Genomic DNA, 17724 nt, shown 5'->3' with positions numbered 1-17724 from the left:
TCATCCTCTGTCGTCTCCTCCTCCTGCCTTCAATCTTTTGCAGCATCAGGGTCCTTTCAAATGAGTCAGCTCTTCACATCAAGTGGCCAAAGTACTGGAGCTTCAGCATCAGTCCTTCCAATGAGTATTTAGGACTGATTTCCTTTAGGATTGACTGGTTTGATCTCCCTGCAGTCCAAAGGACTCTCACATGTCTTCTCTAACACCACAGTTCAAAAGCATCAGTTCTTCGATGCTCAGCTTTCTTTATAGTCCAACTCTCACATCCATACATGACTACTGGAAAAACCATAGCTTTGAATAGATGGACGGTTGTTGATAAACTAATGTCTCTGCTTTTTAATATGATGTCTAGGTTGGTCATAGCTTTTCTTCCAAGGAGCAAGAGTCTTTTAAATTCATCACTGCAGCCATCAACTGCAGTGATTTTCGAGCCCCTCAAAATAAAGTCTCTTACTGTTTCCACTGTTTCCCTATCTATTTGCCATGAAGTGATGGGACCAGATGCCATGATCTTAGTTTGCTGAATGGTGAGCTTTAACTCAACTTTTTAACTCTCCTCTTTCACTTTCATCAAGAGGTTCTTTAGTTCTTCGTTTACTGACATAAGGATGGTGTCACCTGCATATCTGAGGTTATTGATATTCCTCCTGGTAATCTTGATTCCAGTTTGTGTTCATCCAGGCCAGCATTTCTCATGATGTACTCTGCATATAAGTTAAATAAGCAGGGTGACAATATACAGCCTTGACATACTCTTTTCCTGATTGGAACCAGTCTGTTGTTTCATGTCTAGTCCTAACTGTTGCTTCTTGACCTGTATACAGATTTCTCAGGAGGCAGGTCAGGTGGTCTGGTATTCCCATCTCTTAAAAAATTTTCCAGTTTGTTGTGATCCACACAGTCAAAGGCTTTGGCATAGTCAATAAAGCAGTTTCCCCGGGCCCCCCCCCCCCGGAACTCTTGCTTTTTTGATGATTCAGTGGATGTTGGCAATTTGATCTCTGGTTCCTCTGCCTTTTCTCAATCCACCTTGAACATCTGCAAGTTCATGTTTCACGTACTGCTGAAGTCTGGCTTGGAGGATTTTGAGCATTATTTTGCTAGCATGTGAGATGAGTCCAATTGTGTAGTAGTCTGAACATTCTTTGGCATTGCCTTTCTTTGGGATTGGAATGAAAACTGACCTTTTCCAACCTGTGGCCACTGCTGAGTTTTCCAAATTTGCTGGCATATTGAGTGCAGCACTTTCACAGCATCATCTTTCAGGCTCTGAAATAGCCTAACTGGAATTCCAGCAGCTCCACTAGCTTTGTTCACAGTGATGCTTCCTAAGATCCACTTCACTTCACATTCCAAGATGTCTGACTCTAGGTGAGTGATCACACCATCGTGATTATCTTGGTCATGAAGATCTTTTTTGTATAGTTCTTCTGTGTATTCTTGCCACCTCTTCTCAATATCTTCTGCTTCTGTTAGGTCCATATCATTTCTGTCCTTTATTGTGCCTTTCTTTGCATGAAATGTTCCCTTGGTACCTCTAATTTTCTTGAAGAGATCTCTAGTCTTTCCCATTTTTTTGTTTTCCTCTTTTTTTTTGCACTGATCACTGAAGAAGGCTTTCTTATCTCTCCTTGTTATTCTTTGGAACTCTGCATTCAGACAGGTATATCTTTCCTTTTCTCCTTTGCTTTTTCTGAATGAGGAGGCATAAATGACAACTGAAGCTATTTCCAAGTGCTTGTACCAACCTATGAAATTTCATGTTGATTCAGTCTTATGCATTATTTTGATTTGGTTCTCCTTATGCTTTCTTGATTTCCTTTACTGTTCTAGTTTCAATATCTTTAGAATTATTTCCTCTATATGTTCCCCAATCTCCTTCATATTCTAACTATTAAAGTCTAACAGCTCTTTCATTATTAGTCTAGCTTCTATTAGAAGGCCTTCCATTTCTGATCTGAGCTATGTTGGATCCAGCTTTCTAAGGGCTTGGTAATGAAAGGAATGAATAGAAATACGTCTATTTTGCAAAGAAAGTTCAGCCTTGTCTGTATTTTCCTAAATGCCCCTTTTCATTTCTCATAGCTCATCTCCTTTTCCACAATTGCTGTACTTTTAATGAGAGATCTGGCAATTCTAAGAACTTGTTTCTATAATCTTGAAACACATTCAAGCCTTGGGACTGACAGGTCACATCTACTTTGTACCTACACGCAATAAAGAATTTTTTAAAACCTGCTATAAAGACTTTCTGATTTTCCTCTTGTGCCTTGAGCTGGGCAGTAGTTTCCTTTAAACCTCATCGTTTCCTTTATATATATTTTCTATCTTTGATAGAAACAGAGTCAACGCCACATTTCTCTTCAATGGCCATTGTCATACTGTCCAGGTGCCACAGACACTTTGTTTCTAGCAGCTTGCCCTCTGTTCACTTCACTTTCCATCCAACTGCAGGGAAAATGTAAGTAATCACAATGCCCCTGCAAGCCATCCATTACCAACAACTCAGTTAATCTATTATGAAAGATACACATCAAATATATGATCAACCCAATCCCAGATTCTTATTTTCAGGATCTGTTTTCCCAGATCAATTCCTGCTACCAGTGACTATGTCCCTGCTGAAAAACAGATGACCAATCAAAAGAGATAGATTAGAACTTCATGAAGAGACTGAATAAAGTTATGTGGATTCTTTACCAACTGAGCTATCAGGGAAGCCTTTCACTTCAGAACTTCATGAAGAGACTAAATACAGTTACTAATGGGGTTAGACAACATAAGAGTGATATTGAAGCATCCTGGAGCTAGCAGTGGTGGGGAGTAGCTGCCATCACTAAGCCTCAAGAGAGAATCTCAAGAAGGAGGTAATAGCCAAACCTTGTAGGAAAGCTTTAACTGGAGATAAGAACAAGCCATGAGGAGTGGCACTTGGCAAAGGGACTCTTCTGTGGTCAGAACGAGGGACATCAACTTCTCTTGCTTCTCTTTTACCTTCCAGTCTCTTGCTAGTGTCTCCTACCAGCTAAAGCCTACACAGAAGGCAAATTCAGGGGACCCCAGGTGATATATTCCATAGAATCAGAAAAAGGTAGAGAAATATGGGGAAAAGGTCTAAAATGTCAGACAGTTTAACTGTAGCATCATCATCTTTCCCTATAGGGCTTACAGTTGTCCACCTGGCAATATCTATCAACCAAAAGACTGTGGCATCTACAAATTTATGTTCAGATATATTGAACCAAACCTACCACTCATTATTTGTTCTCAAACTCTTAAAGTTTAGGTACCGCTGCCTAGATATTGCTTAGCTGATCTGCAGTTTCACATGCAATCTTTATAAGCTGTTTTGCAGAATGATAAACAAAGTCTAAAACCATTTGAAAGGGACACTGTTTTGTTCTTTTTTTCTTGAAAAGCAAATAGGCCAGCTGAACGTTCAAACTGCATCAATTCACTGAAATGCCAGGGCTGTGACATAAACTACAGCATAGGTAGCAAACTGGAAATGAACTGTCAGTGATAACACTCTGCACAGTCTCTTATTACATCACACTCTTTATTTGCTGTTGGGGATATAAAGGTACCATAATGAAAAAAAGAAGAGTTTAGAGGATAAAACACCTTTCCAAATACATTCTTAAATCTATTATAGATCTGGATAACTTGGTAGGAAATTTTTAACATTACTCTCAGAAGACAACCTTTATAAAGAGCCAGTAATCCAGTAATGTAAATATCAATCAATCCATAATTATTCATCATCTACTGCATGCCTAGCACTGTTCTAATCTATTATTTAATATACAGAGCTATTGCATACCTCACTTAAGGAGAGCATTTAATGACCTTGAAAATAGTGAGGAAGGACACTGACTTCTGAATCAGTCAAAATTCTATTTGCAAATAATAGGTCCTGCACTGACTAGTTTAATCATAAACAGACTTGATTAAGAAGATGTTGGGTACCTTACTTATTTTTGTAAGGTCAAGGTTCAGGTTATGAGTTACATAGTCAAGGAAATTTCTTAACTACACCAAGGAAATGTTGTAGCAAAGATCATCTCCAGCCAGTCAGGGAGGAGCTGATATGGGCACTGAGTATGCAAATGGCTTTGATGTTATGCCCAGACCTGAATGTCCTTGTCACAGTTCTCAATGGAGTAATATATTAATTGAAACTCCTGCTTCTTTATATTGTTTTCCAAGAAGACAAGATAAATAGGAAATGCAGAAATAACTGTAAAGTCAAACCACTCAAAAATCAAAATTGCAGAATTCACCTTAAGGGAGAGGAGTATTTAGATGTGTATAAAGATTTTGGAGGTGTAAGAAGCTTAGACGCTACACTTCCTTTCTCCTCTATGAATAACAAACAGTTTACGGTCAAAGTGTAAATTGCTGCCTTGCAGCCTTTGGGAAGAGATTAAAAGTTTCACAAGTCATCTAGCTCAATGGTTGGACTTAGCAGTGAAAAACAAAATTAGTATAAGCAGTTGTTGCTAATAAACTGGTATTTAGGAAGCCAGAAGATCAGGAGTGCTGCCCAACCGGAGTTATTGTTAAAATGAAGATTCTGATATAGGAGATGTGGGGTGGGACCTGAGATGTGCATTTCTAACCAGCTCCCAGGTAATGGCTATGCTGCTGGTCCCAACCCAAACATCGAGTAGCATATTTTTTAAAGAATATATTACTAAGAGGGAATAATAGATATTCTAGCAGAAAAACACTCAATGATTAAGTAAGTTTGGAAAATTCTGCTTTAAATGCCATCAAACAATTTTCTTCCTTATAAATTTCTCAGAGCCTTTTAATAGCTAAAATACAGAAAGACTGCCTGGGGCATGGGGGGAAGGGAGGGTGACGGGAGGTATGGAGTGTGCATCTATAATTTTGTCTTTTCAAATTTATTATATTCAACCACTTTCTATATATGCTTGGAAAATTGATGCTTGGCTTCATAATATTATAGATTAATAATCTGAATTTTCACCATTGTGCCATTTATTGGATTGGGTTTATGTTATTGGTAATTAGTAAAAGGGATTTTTAAAAATATCACTCTTTAATAAAGAAATGTAATGTGTAACTCTTTTATTTTTTACATGAGAATTGTATCTCAGGAGGGGAAAAAATACAACCATAATTCATGACTACAGCGTCTAGTGAGAGAAATCCAAAGAAAGATATAAAATGCCTAAAAGTAGTTACATATCACTAATATGGATAATCTGCAAGATCCATCTATTGAGGAGTTTGAAAGCCTCCCATGATAACAAAGTTTACCACCTTCTTTCAGGTTGTTTTAAATTCACTTTTTCCCTCTCGTTATTCATTTGTTCATGAATGCTTTTGAATACTTTTTATGCTGTGGTATTCTGCTAGGTATAGGGAAAAGAGAATGTATTAAGCAATGATGACAAAGAAAAGGATCTTTGAAGAAAGTTCAAAGAAAAATTTTCAAATCTAAACAGAAAGAGAAAAAGTGTGTACAAAAACTATTGAGAGCATCTAAAATTGGTTTACAATGTCAAATAGTTCCACCAGTATATAATTGGAGTCCTAGAAGGTAGGAGCAGTATAGGTTAGAAAAATATTTGGAACATTGATGGCTCAACATAAATTCCAGCATAAGATTGTAATATTAAATTGGAAGTATCTGAAGCAGGGGAAATGTTCTAATTGGCAGCCTTTGGGTGGCCACACAAAAGCAAGGAAGTGGTTTGGAGATTTCAAAACAGGAAAGATTGTTTACCATTAGGGACCAAGGGTTTTGTGAAGGTAAAAAGCGTCCATCAGGTGCTTTTTAAGGTCAATCTATCATAATGGTCCTTTCTGTAAAGAGGTATGCTGTCTGCCTGGCAGTTTTTCAGTATAAATTAATGGAAAGTAGATAGAGGAGGAGATGATTAAAAAAAAAAAAAAAAAACCTCTAAAAATCAAAAGCCTTGGGCTCTGTCTTGGTTTTTGTATTTTCCAGGTTTTCCAGAGCAATAGAACCAGTAAGATGTATACATTAGATTTATTGTAAGAATTGTCTCATATGATTAAGGAGGCTAATAAGTTCCAAGATTTGCAGGATAAGCTGGCAAGCTGGACCCAGGAAAGCCAAGGGTATAGATCTAGTCTAAAGGTCAGTGAGCTCAAGACCAGTGAAGAGACAGTGCTTCAGTGTGATTGTGAAGGCAGGAAAGTGTCACTGGCCAAATTGAAAGCAGTGGGCAGGAGGAATTCTCCCTTACTAGGAGGAGAGCCAGCTCTTGTGTTCTATTCAGCCTTCAGTAGATTGGACATGACCCACCTACTTAAGGAAGGACAATCTTCTTTATAGGATTTACAGATTTAAATGATAATCTCATCTAAAAAACTCTCACAGATATATGTAGAGTAATGCAGAGTTCCAAAGAATAGCAAGAAGAGATAAGAAAGCCTTCTTCACCCAGAGAGATGTTGTGGGGAGGGGGGTGGGAGGGGGGGTTCATGTTTGGGAACGCATGTACACCCGTGGTGGATTCATGTCAATGTATGGCAAAACCAATACAGAATTGTAAAGTAAAATAAAAATAAAAAAAGAGAAAGCCTTCTTCAGCGATCAATGCAAAGAAATAGAGGAAAACAACAGAATGGGAAAGAATATAGATCTCTTCAAGAAAATTAGAGATACCAAGGGAACATTTCATGCAAAGATGGGCTCGATAAAGGACAGAAATGGTCTGGACCTAACAGAAGCAGAAGATATTAAGAAGAGGTGGCAAGAATACACGGAACAACTGCACAAAAAAGATCTTCATGACCCAGATAATCATGATGATGTGATCACTAATCTAGAGCCAGACATCTTGGAAAGTGAAGTCAAGTGGGCCTTAGAAAGCATCACTACAAACAAAGCTAGTGGAGGTGATAGAATTCCAGTTGAGCTGTTTCAAATCCTGAAAGATGATGCTGTCAAAGTGCTGCACTCAATATGCCAGCAAATTTGGAAAACTCAACAGTGGCCACAGGACTGGAAAAGGTCAGTTTTCATTCCAATTCCAAAGAAAGGCAATGCCAAAGAATGCTCAAACTACCACGCAATTGCACTCATCTCACACACTAGTAAAGTAATGCTCAAAATTCTCCAAGCCAGGCTTCAGCAATACGTGAACCGTGAACTCCCTGATGTTCAAGCTGGTTTTAGAAAAGGCAGAGGAACCAGAGGTCAAATTGCCAACATCCGCTGGATCATGGAAAAAGCAAGAGAGTTCCAGAAAAACATCTATTTCTGCTTTCTTGACTATGCCAAAGCCTTTGATTATATGGATCACAATAAACTGTGGAAAATTCTGAAAGAGATGGGAATACCAGACCACCTGACCTGCCTCTTGAGAAATCTGTATGCAGGTCAGGAAGCAACAGTTAGAACTGGACATGGAACAACAGACTGGTTCCAAATAGGAAAAGGAGTACATCAAGGCTGTATATTGTCACCCTGCTTATTTAACTTATATGCAGAGTACATCATGAGAAACGCTGGACTGGAAGAAACACAAGCTGGGATCAAAATTGCCGGGAGAAATATCAATAACCTCAGATAGGCAGATGACACCACCCTTATGGCAGAAAGTGAGGAGGAACTAAAAAGCCTCTTGATGAAAGTGAAAGAGGAGAGTGAAAAAGTTGGCTTAAAGCTCAACATTCAGAAAACGAAGATCATGGCATCTGGTCCCATCACTTCATGGGAAATAGATGGGGAAACAGTGGAAACAGTGTCAGACTTTATTTTTTGGGGCTCCAAAATCACTGCAGATGGTGACTACAGCCATGAAATTAAAAGATGCTTACTCCTTGGAAGAAAAGTTATGACCAACCTAGATAGTATATTCAAAAGCAGGGACACTACTTGGCCGACTAAGGTCCATCTAGTCAAGGCTATGGTTTTTCCTGTGGTCATGTATGGATGTAAGAGGTGGACTGTGAAGAAGGCTGAGCACCAAAGAATTGATGCTTTTGAACTGTGGTGCTGGAGAAGACTCTTGAGAGTCCCTAGGACTGCAAGGAGATCCAACCAGTCCACTCTGAAGGAGATCAGCCCTGGGATTTCTTTGGAAGGAAGGATGCTAAAGCTGAAACTCCCGTACTTTCACCACCTCACGAGAAGAGTTGACTCATTGGAAAAGACTCTGATGCTGGGAGGGATTGGGGGCAGGAGGAGAAGGGGACGACAGAGGATGAGATGGCTGGATGGCATCATGGACTTGATGGACGTGAGTCTGAGTGAACTCCAGGAGATGGTGATGAACAGGGTGACCTGGCTTGCTGCAATTCATGGCGTCACAAAGAGTCGGACAGGACTGAGCGACTGAACTGAACTGAACTGAATGTTTGACCAACTATCCGGGTTCCTCAGGACAAAGATATGGTTAACATAAAATTAATCATCATAGTTTTCATATCCACTATTGCAACTCTGGGCAAACATTGTATATACCTTGGCCTAAATTTTCTAGTCTGTATAACAAAAAGATGGAATAAATTGTCATAATGTTTGTTTTTTCATTCCTTCAAATTACATTTTTATTATGTCAAAAGGCTGAGATCTCAGGTAATTTAGAGGGAGCTGAGCAAAAATCACTGACAAAATTACTTTGCCATGTTTCCCCCAGCCCTAACGTTGAAACATTATACAAATCTAGCCTATCCAGTTATGTACAATACTTGCATATATTCCTTCTCTTCTCTCCTATAATATCAAGAGTGAGAGTTTCATGACATAGATTATAAACTCTAGATCAGAAGAAACGGTGGAGGTCATAGTTGATTAGAAACTTCTCCAAAGTAAAAATATTTAGTGCAGAATACATTTCAATTTGTAACATCCTAAGCAAGTCTTAGGCAATGGCACCCCACTCCAGTCCTCTTGCCTGGAAAATCCCATGGATGGAGGAGGCTGGAAAGCTGCGGTCCATGGGCTTGCGGAGGGTCAGACATGACTGAGCGACTTCACCTTCACTTTTCACTTTCATGCATTGGAGAAGGAAATGGCAACCCACTCCAGTGTTCTTGCCTGGGGAATCCCAGGGACAGGGAAGCCTGGTGGGCTGCCGTCTATGGGGTCACAGAGAGTCGGACACGACTGAAGTGACTTAGCAGCAAGCAAGTCTAGGCAGGTTAACAATTTTATTAACTGTTTAAGGCATTGAGTTCTCTCTCAGTTGATCCTCTCTGATTTGTTAAATAATAATGTCCTAAGTTGCTTCAATCATGCCTGATTCTTTGAGATCCTATGGACAGTAGCCCACCAAGCTCTTCTGTCCATGGGATTCTCCAGGAAAGAATACTGGAGTGTGTTGCCATGCCCTCCTCCAGGGGATTTTCCTAACCCAGAGACTGAACCCATGTCTCTTATATCTCGTGCATTGGCAGGAGCGTTCTTTACCACCAGTGCCACCCAGGAAGCCCTAAATAAATAATAATAATAATAATAATAATTTGCCTTCCTTTGTTAGTTTTACTTTTATCTTTTTATTTTGTTGATCTTCTCATCTTCTCTGTGTTAACCTACAGGAGTTTTATTGTTCTTTATTCTGTTTCATGCATTTGTAAACAATATTGCTGTTCTATATGATATATAAGCACCAAACAAAATATAAATGTTTCAATTCATATATTGAAAACTTTGAATATAAAATTGTAGCTTCACATATTTTTCTCTAGTAGTTCTTATTTTTGAATAAATGTGAGTGTCTATAATTTTAAAAGATATTATTTCTTATCAGTGGCAGCAATGTCTTAAAAAATTTTAATGTAACAGGGTGATAGTGTTGATTATGGCTGCTTTCCAGTCCAAATGGTGACCCAAAGTGGAAACAGGGATATTTACTCACTAAAAGTACTAGGAGGAAATATTCATTAAAATATTTATTCTAATCCACATTAGACTTTACAAGTCTCTAGGAAAAAAAAAAAGTATGCAATCAACAGGGCCAAGTTAGCAGAACTGGTGGATATAATAAATTTTATTAAAAAAATGAAAATACCACTAATTGAAATAAAAAAGAAGAGTTTGCACCTTTGAAAAACAAGCCCATGGGTTCATTTCCTCATTTCAGCTTAATCAGTTTTGACTACTTTAATTTTGGCCTAAGAGGATCATTGCTTGTGTGTTCATGCTTGGTTATTTATGAGATAATTAGGTTCAGCTTGGAGCATGTAAAGCAATAAATGCCTCCCAATGCTCAAATCAAAATTTGCCTTCTGCAAGTTAGCTGCTTTTAAGCTCAGAGGTTTCAATATGAAATTCTTAATTTCTCTTATATATTTTAATAACTTTCTCAACTCAAATGCTTATATGTTTTGCAATTTAAAATACTTCACAGAGAAATAGATGAGAGTGACTATATAAGGATATGACACTGATCTGAAAAGCTACACTTTGGATTTTTACTTTCAATCTACCACCTGAGAACATGTCCTACATCAAAATCAATGGCATTCAGATCAGTTAATTCTCCTAATACACTGAAAGCACTTAGTATCATCATTTCCTATCCTTACTGTCCATCCTTTCTGGCAGAGGTGAATGTGAGATTGAATAATTGTGAGATGTTATTAAAACTGGAATTCATTTACTCATTTACTTAATGAATATTATTGAACACCTTCTATAAGCCAGGCTCTCAAAGAAACAGATTACTACATTATTTCATGATAGTTCTAGGGTAGTACTTTTCAAAATGTGTATATGGGTCACCTATGGATCTTGTTAAATGCGGATATGGAATCTATAGATCTGGGTGTGGATTGCTATTGTTTTACTTACCGAGTCTCAAATAATGACAATGCAAGATTCTAGAGAAGTAGACAAAACAATAAAAATAAGTTATGTATAAATTGTAGTATTTTAACAGAAACATTTTATGGAGAACAATAAATTGGGAAATTGCAACAGAGTTTTGGAGAAAGGAGAGAGAATTTTAAACAAAGTACTCAGGAATGGCTTAGAAAGCAAGGTGACATTTGAGTAAAACCTGAAGGAAATATGGGAGCAATGCAAGTAGCTATTCAAGGAAAGCAAGATATAGGTGGAGAAAATTTCAAGGCATTTGACTTGGGGAATGGCAAGGAAGTCCGTGTCACTCATAATGACTGAGCATGAAGAAAAATAGTAGAAGAGGTCCGAGTGTTAAATGGAGACAGATTCTGTAGGTGTTTAAGACTGGATTTTATTTTGAATGAAATGGAAGCATTTAATTATGATTTACAATTTAAGGGAATCACCTGGGCTACTCAGTCAAGAGTAAACCAAAGGAGTCAATGGAAAAGCAATGAGGACAATTAGGTAGCCACTCTATAGTAATACAAGGAAAGTAATACAGGCTTCAACAGGATGGTTCAGTGCAGGGAAGAGAAACGCTCACTAGTCACATTCTTGATATATTTTGATAACAGAGAAGACAATTTTTATGGGCTGGATATGGCAATTAAGAAAGAGAAGTGAAAAATAATTCCAAGTACTAACTTGAAGAATGGAATTGTTACAGAAATGATGAGGCTGATTGTGAAGCAGGTTTGATGGGAATATGTGTTAAGTTTGAGAGGACTGTTAGTAAATTAAGGTTATAGTAATCATTTGGATATATTTATCTAGAGTTGAGTCTAGACAGATGATATATACATCTACAGATATTAAATACAGGTGACTTTACAAAATATGGGGATTTCCCTGGAAGTCCAATAGTTAAAACTTCACCTTCCACTGCAGGGGATGTGGGTTCAATCCCTGGTCAGGGGCTAAGATCCCACATGCCTCTTGGCCAAGCAACCAAAACACAAAACAGAAACAATATTTTAACAAATTCAACAAAGATTTTAAAAAATGGTTCACATAAAAAAATTTTTTAAATGAGATTATGTAACATCATAGTAGAGTTAGCATAGGTTGAAAAGAAAAGGATTCATAAAAATAAGTGCCAGGAAAGTTTCATTTGTAAAAATCCAAGATATGAAGACAGGGCTTCCCTGGTGGCTCAGACAGTAAAGAATCTGCTTACAGTGTGAGAGACCAGGGTTGGATCCCTAGATTGGGAAGATCCTCTGGAGAAGGGGATGGCCACCCACTCCAGTATTACTGGGGCTTCCCGGTGGCTCAGATGGTAAAAAACCTGCTTGCAATGCAGGAGACCCCGTTTTGATTCCTGGGTCATGAAGACGACCTGGAGAAGGGAAAGGCAACCCCTCCAGCATTCTTGCCTGGAGAATTCAATGGCCTGAGGACTCTGCTGAGTACAGACCATGGGGTCACAAAGAATCAGACACAACTGAATGACTAACATACACACACAAGATGTGAAGACAAATCAAATGAGAATCAGAAGAGTTTGTTAGACTTAGGAGAAAAACCAAAACCAAACAAAACATGAAAGAATTATATCTTGCAGGGTCAAAGAAAGACATCTGAAGGAGGAAGGATGGCTTAACTGAGTCATTTTTCTGGTGATGGTCTAAGTATAGCCTAGGTTGAGAAATCACAATTGTAATTAACAATAGGGAGGACATTGGGTTCCTGGACAACTGTCAGCATAAGTGAATCACAGCCTGATTAAGATGGACATAACATGAAGGAAGGAATTTTGAATATATATCACCCATCAATCTATAATACAGATTACAGACAAATTTTAGGACAAGTGTTAAAAAGGAAAGCAAAAGCAAAAGGTATCGTTTGCATGGAGGTTGATTTGTTTTGCCTCAGATGGAAATTATAATAGTTTCTTTATGCTACTGAGAAAGATCAAAGAGCAAAGATAAACTTGATGATGCAGGAAAGCGAGAGGAAACACAGGATCCAAGTTCTTTAGTAGGAATGAGGGGATGGGACTAGGGCATGAGTGAAGGGATTGACTTTGCCAATGGCACTGATCATTCACCATCAAAGCAGGACAGTCGGCATGTAGAATAAGGAAGAAGTCAATGACTAGAAAAGCACAGTATGGTGTCCAGCTAGTAGTATGGACTGTTCCATTTTAATATTACTTTGACATGATCTGAAACTCTAAATGCAGAATTCTCTGGAAATATAACCTTGAGTTTCCTAAAGTTCTAAGGGCCTACTTCACAGCTCTAGGAATAAACTCAGATGCTAAAATACTGCTAGCCACATTTGATAGGAGCCTTGAAAAGTTAGAGTTTTCAACTAAGTGATAATAAGAGTGGAGAGAGAAGGAAGATGTCTTAACCTGACCTACTTGAGAGCACTGAGGTCAGTTTATCATTTCAATCATTCCAAAGGCAGTGGAACAAGAGTGCTAGAAAGATAAAAACCTAGCAGCATTTCCTCTCCTCCTGGAAACTTCTAAGGGCAAATTTACTGATGCTAATTCAAAAATGTAAGGCAAAGAGAAGATAAAGCCAGACAAGACGACCACCCTTCCTGTCCTTTAGAGGGACTTGCCTGTGTAAAAAAGTCAATCAATCCATCAATAAATCCAAACACATGGATGGAGGAAACTAAAGAAGTTTCTATTACTTTGTGATATTTTTAACCTACACTAATCTACCTACTGGTAAACATGACTCAACATCTTACAATCTATCAACTAAATTATCACGTCTCCCATCTAAAGGCTTATGCTTTCTTTTCTATATGAGTGTGTCGTTACCTCATGTCAGCCAAATCATGTAACAAAAAGGATTTGTATATGATATCCGAGATTTCTAAAGGAAGAAAAATTAAATTTAAATTAAAATATATAAATTAAATTTACATTTTTATAATGCTGACTTAAGCTATTTCTGAATGGACTGTCTTAAGGTTATGCAGATTCAAACTTCCTCAAAGCAGTATCTTTTAGAAGTAATATTACAGTATAGTGGAGACTAGTTTTTCCTGATTAAAAATATTATTATCGCTACTATATGATCCAGCAATCCTACTACTGGGCATATACCCTGAGAAAGCCATTCTAAAAGACACATGTACCCCTAGTGTTTACTGCAGCACTATTTACAATAGCCAGGACATGGAAGCAACCTAGATGTCCATCCACAGATGAATGGAGAAAGAAGAGTGGTCCATATATACACTGGAATATTACTCAGTCATAAAAGGAGCTCATTTGAGTCTGTTCTAGTGAGGTGGATGAACCTAGAGCCTGTTATACAGAGTGAAGTAAGTTAGAGAGAGAAAAATATCATATACATGTATATTAAATCTAGAAAAACAGTACAGATGAACTTATCTGTAGGGCAGCAATAGAGACGCAGATATAGAGAACAGACTTATGGACACAGCGGGGGAAGGAGAAGGTGGGATGAATTGAGAGAGTAGCATTGAAACATACACATTGCCATATGTAAAACAGATAGCCAGTGGGAATTTGCTGTATGATGCAGGGAACTCAACCCAGTCCTCTGTGACAACCTAGAGGGGTGGGATGGGGTGGGAGGCGGGAGGCAGGTCCAAGAGCCACATGATTCCCTGTGACTGATTCATGTTGATGTATGGCAGAAACCAATGCAACACAGAAAGCAATTATCCTACAATTAAAAATAAATTATAGAAAAATAAAAAATTATTATTATCAACTTTTCAGGAAACTATAGAGCTGCCACACTGAAAGCAAGAGGCAAAAAGAAGTACTAGCCCTGAATTTTGCATTTTCCCAATAGAACTGCACCTGTCAGGCAAGGGTCAGATTACACAATGCAACTGGGGGAATTCTGCCACTGCTGAGGACACCTGAACAAAAGTCTACTGTTTTTAATAAACTCAGAGACATAGCGGGGAGAAAGGGAAAAGAGATAGAAGTGAAAAAGTATAGAGTAGAGAAAACTGACTCAGCGGAAGCCCCAAATTAGAAGCCATTCCAATGGAGGCAACTGGACTAGGAACATAGCTATCTGCATGACCAAATCAAGGTTTGCAGGACCTGAGTTTTTATTGCAATTCCCTACAAAAATATTGCAATGCATCAGCTGTGTATCAATTCTAGTGTAGGAAGAGTTGCTTCCATGAGGCCCTCCAGGCAAAGTTTTGCCTATGATGAGCTCTGAAAAATCACAGATAGGATTTACGCATGGAGCCTACCTCTTCGAATCTATGTCTTGACTCTTCAGGATCCAACTGAGAACCATAAGGCATCCCATCACAGACTCAAGTGAGCCAGAAATTATGGGCGTATAAGCCTAATCAGCGAATATGTCAGAGGCACCAGCAAACCCGGATCATGGTTAAAATCACCCTAAGCAGGAAGATCGGTCCTCCCAGGGGTAGAGAACAGCCTAATAATGGATTATTCGACTTTGTCGGCTTCACTGATTCAGGCGTCCCTTGAGGAATTGCAATCACACCTTAAGACGGGAGGCAGTGTAGGAGACGAGACAGCTGCTACCACAGCAACACAGATCCCACACCCCCTCTTCGGTAGTTCCACTTGCTCCAACTTTAACAGGAACAGGTTGGCATTTTTAATCTTAACAGTACCTTGAAAAGTACAGTAATACAGTATAACAGCTGGCTTACAGCAGCTGACATGCACATTCACATCTTTGAAAGTTCACAATGTGAAGGTCGTCAGGGACTTCCTGTAGCTACCCTAAATTCCCAGTCTTTGAGAAGGGGTCAAAAGTGATGGAAGACTCTTGTAGTGTCCTCCATAGAATCTGAGGGTGTACAGTTGAAGGAAGGGGAAAGATAGCCTGATTAAGCAACTTACAAATGAGGGATTTTCAGGGATTTCAGGATTGCTTGCCTGAGATCTGTAGTTCAGGCTTGGGTTATCTTGTCTCTTCCTTTCAGCCACCTAGGTTTGTCTCTTTTCTGTTCATTTAAACACTACTCAATCACTTTGGTGGTTCTGCATTGATCTGAAGCATGGAGGATCCATTGTCTACCTCATGACAGGACCCATTGTTGAGTAATCTGAGATGTAAATCTTGGGTCATTATCGAAGGCAATGCTCTGAGAACCCAAAAAGAAAACAAATGTGGTCTTGTAAGGTCTGGACAGTGTGGCCAGAGTAAATGGAATTATGCATGTGACTAGGCCAAAGCCAGAGAAAGTACTGATTGTAGTTACAATCCAGTGTCCTCTGGACAGAGTGAGAAACTCAATACAATCTACAAGGTAAGAATGTGCTAGACTTGTCTCCATGGATTTAACCATGGACAGTATTTTTAGCATTAGCCAGGGCCTAGGAGGTTGAACAGCCTTTCCAACCATTTTGACACTTTCTAACTGCAATGGCAATCCATGCATGTAGGCCCTGTCTAGGATTGTATCTGCATTTTCTGTGGTGGATCTAGCAACTAATTGGAATTGGTGAGTTGAGCACATACTTGATCTGGAGCTTAAATTCAGTGCATGTGTTTAACTAGAAAAGTGTTCTATTCATTGGTTATGTCTTCCTTTTTCAGTGTAGACACTTTTTCTGGTAAGTATCCACATGGGTAATTATTATTACCCACATGGGTAATCTAATGAATTTATTGAGAGCAAAGTTGGTTTTTATCCAAATGTCTCAGCCCCACTGGTGCCTCAGCTGGTAAAGAATCCGCCTTGATATACGGGAGAACTGATTTCATCCCCTGGGTTGGGCATTTTGAGGCATGTCAGTAGTCTAACCAAATACCCAGACTATTAACTGCAGCTCACAGATCAATAGAGTACAGCTCATTTGCTGGAGTGGTCTGGACAGTCATCCATACCAAAAATCTCTACCTCGTATGCTAAGCATCCTTACTGGGAATATACCTTTACATCTTTTACTGTAAGGGACAGGTCTTTCTCAAATTGAATCATTTTGGGAAGACAATGATATCAGATGCTGGTAGTCAGATAGTTTTATGGTCTTCCACATGACATTGTACAGGAGACAGGGATCAAGACCATTCCCAAGAAAAAGAAATGCAAAAAAGCAAAATGGCTTTACAAATAGCTGTGAAAAGAAGAGAAGTGAAAAGCAAAGGAGAAAAGGAAAGATATACCCATTTGAATGCAGAGTTCCAAAGAATAGCAAAAAGAAATATGAAAGCCTTCCTCAGCGATCAATGCAAAGAAATAGATGAAAACAATAAAATGGGAAAGACTAGAGGTCTCTTCAAGAAAATTAGAGATACCAAAGGAACATTTCATGCAAAGATGAGCTCAACAAAGGACAGAAATGGTATGGACCTGACAGAAGCAGAAGAGATCAAGAAGAGGTGACAAGAATACACAGAAGAACTATACAAAAAAGATCTTCACAACCCAGATAATCACAATGGTGTGATCACTCACGTAGAGCCAGACATCCTGAATGTGAAGTCAAGTGGGCCTTAGAAAGCATCACTATGAACAAAGCTAGTGGAGGTGATGGAATTCCAGTTGAGCTATTTCAAATCCTGAAAGATGATGCTGTGAAAGTGCTGCACTCAATGTGTCAGCCAATTTGGAAAACTCAGCAGCGGCCACAGGACTGGAAAAGGCCAGTTTTCATTCCAATCCCAAAGAAAGGCAATGCCAAAGAATGTTTAAACTACCGCACAATTGCACTCATCTCACACACTAGTAAAGTAATGCTCTAAATTCTCCAAGTCAGGCTTCAGCAATATGTGAACATGAACTTCCAGATGTTCAAGCTGGTTTTAGAAAAGGCAGAGGAACCAGAGGTCAAATTGCCAACATCCGCTGGATCATCAAAAAAGCAAGAGAGTTAAAAAAAAAAAACCTACTTCTGCTTTATTAACTACACCAAAGACTTT

This window comes from Oryx dammah, unplaced genomic scaffold (assembly GCF_014754425.2).
Source record: "Oryx dammah isolate SB20612 unplaced genomic scaffold, SCBI_Odam_1.1 HiC_scaffold_15, whole genome shotgun sequence".
Lineage (NCBI taxonomy): Eukaryota > Metazoa > Chordata > Mammalia > Artiodactyla > Bovidae > Oryx > Oryx dammah.
This window is presented reverse-complemented; position numbering follows the sequence as displayed.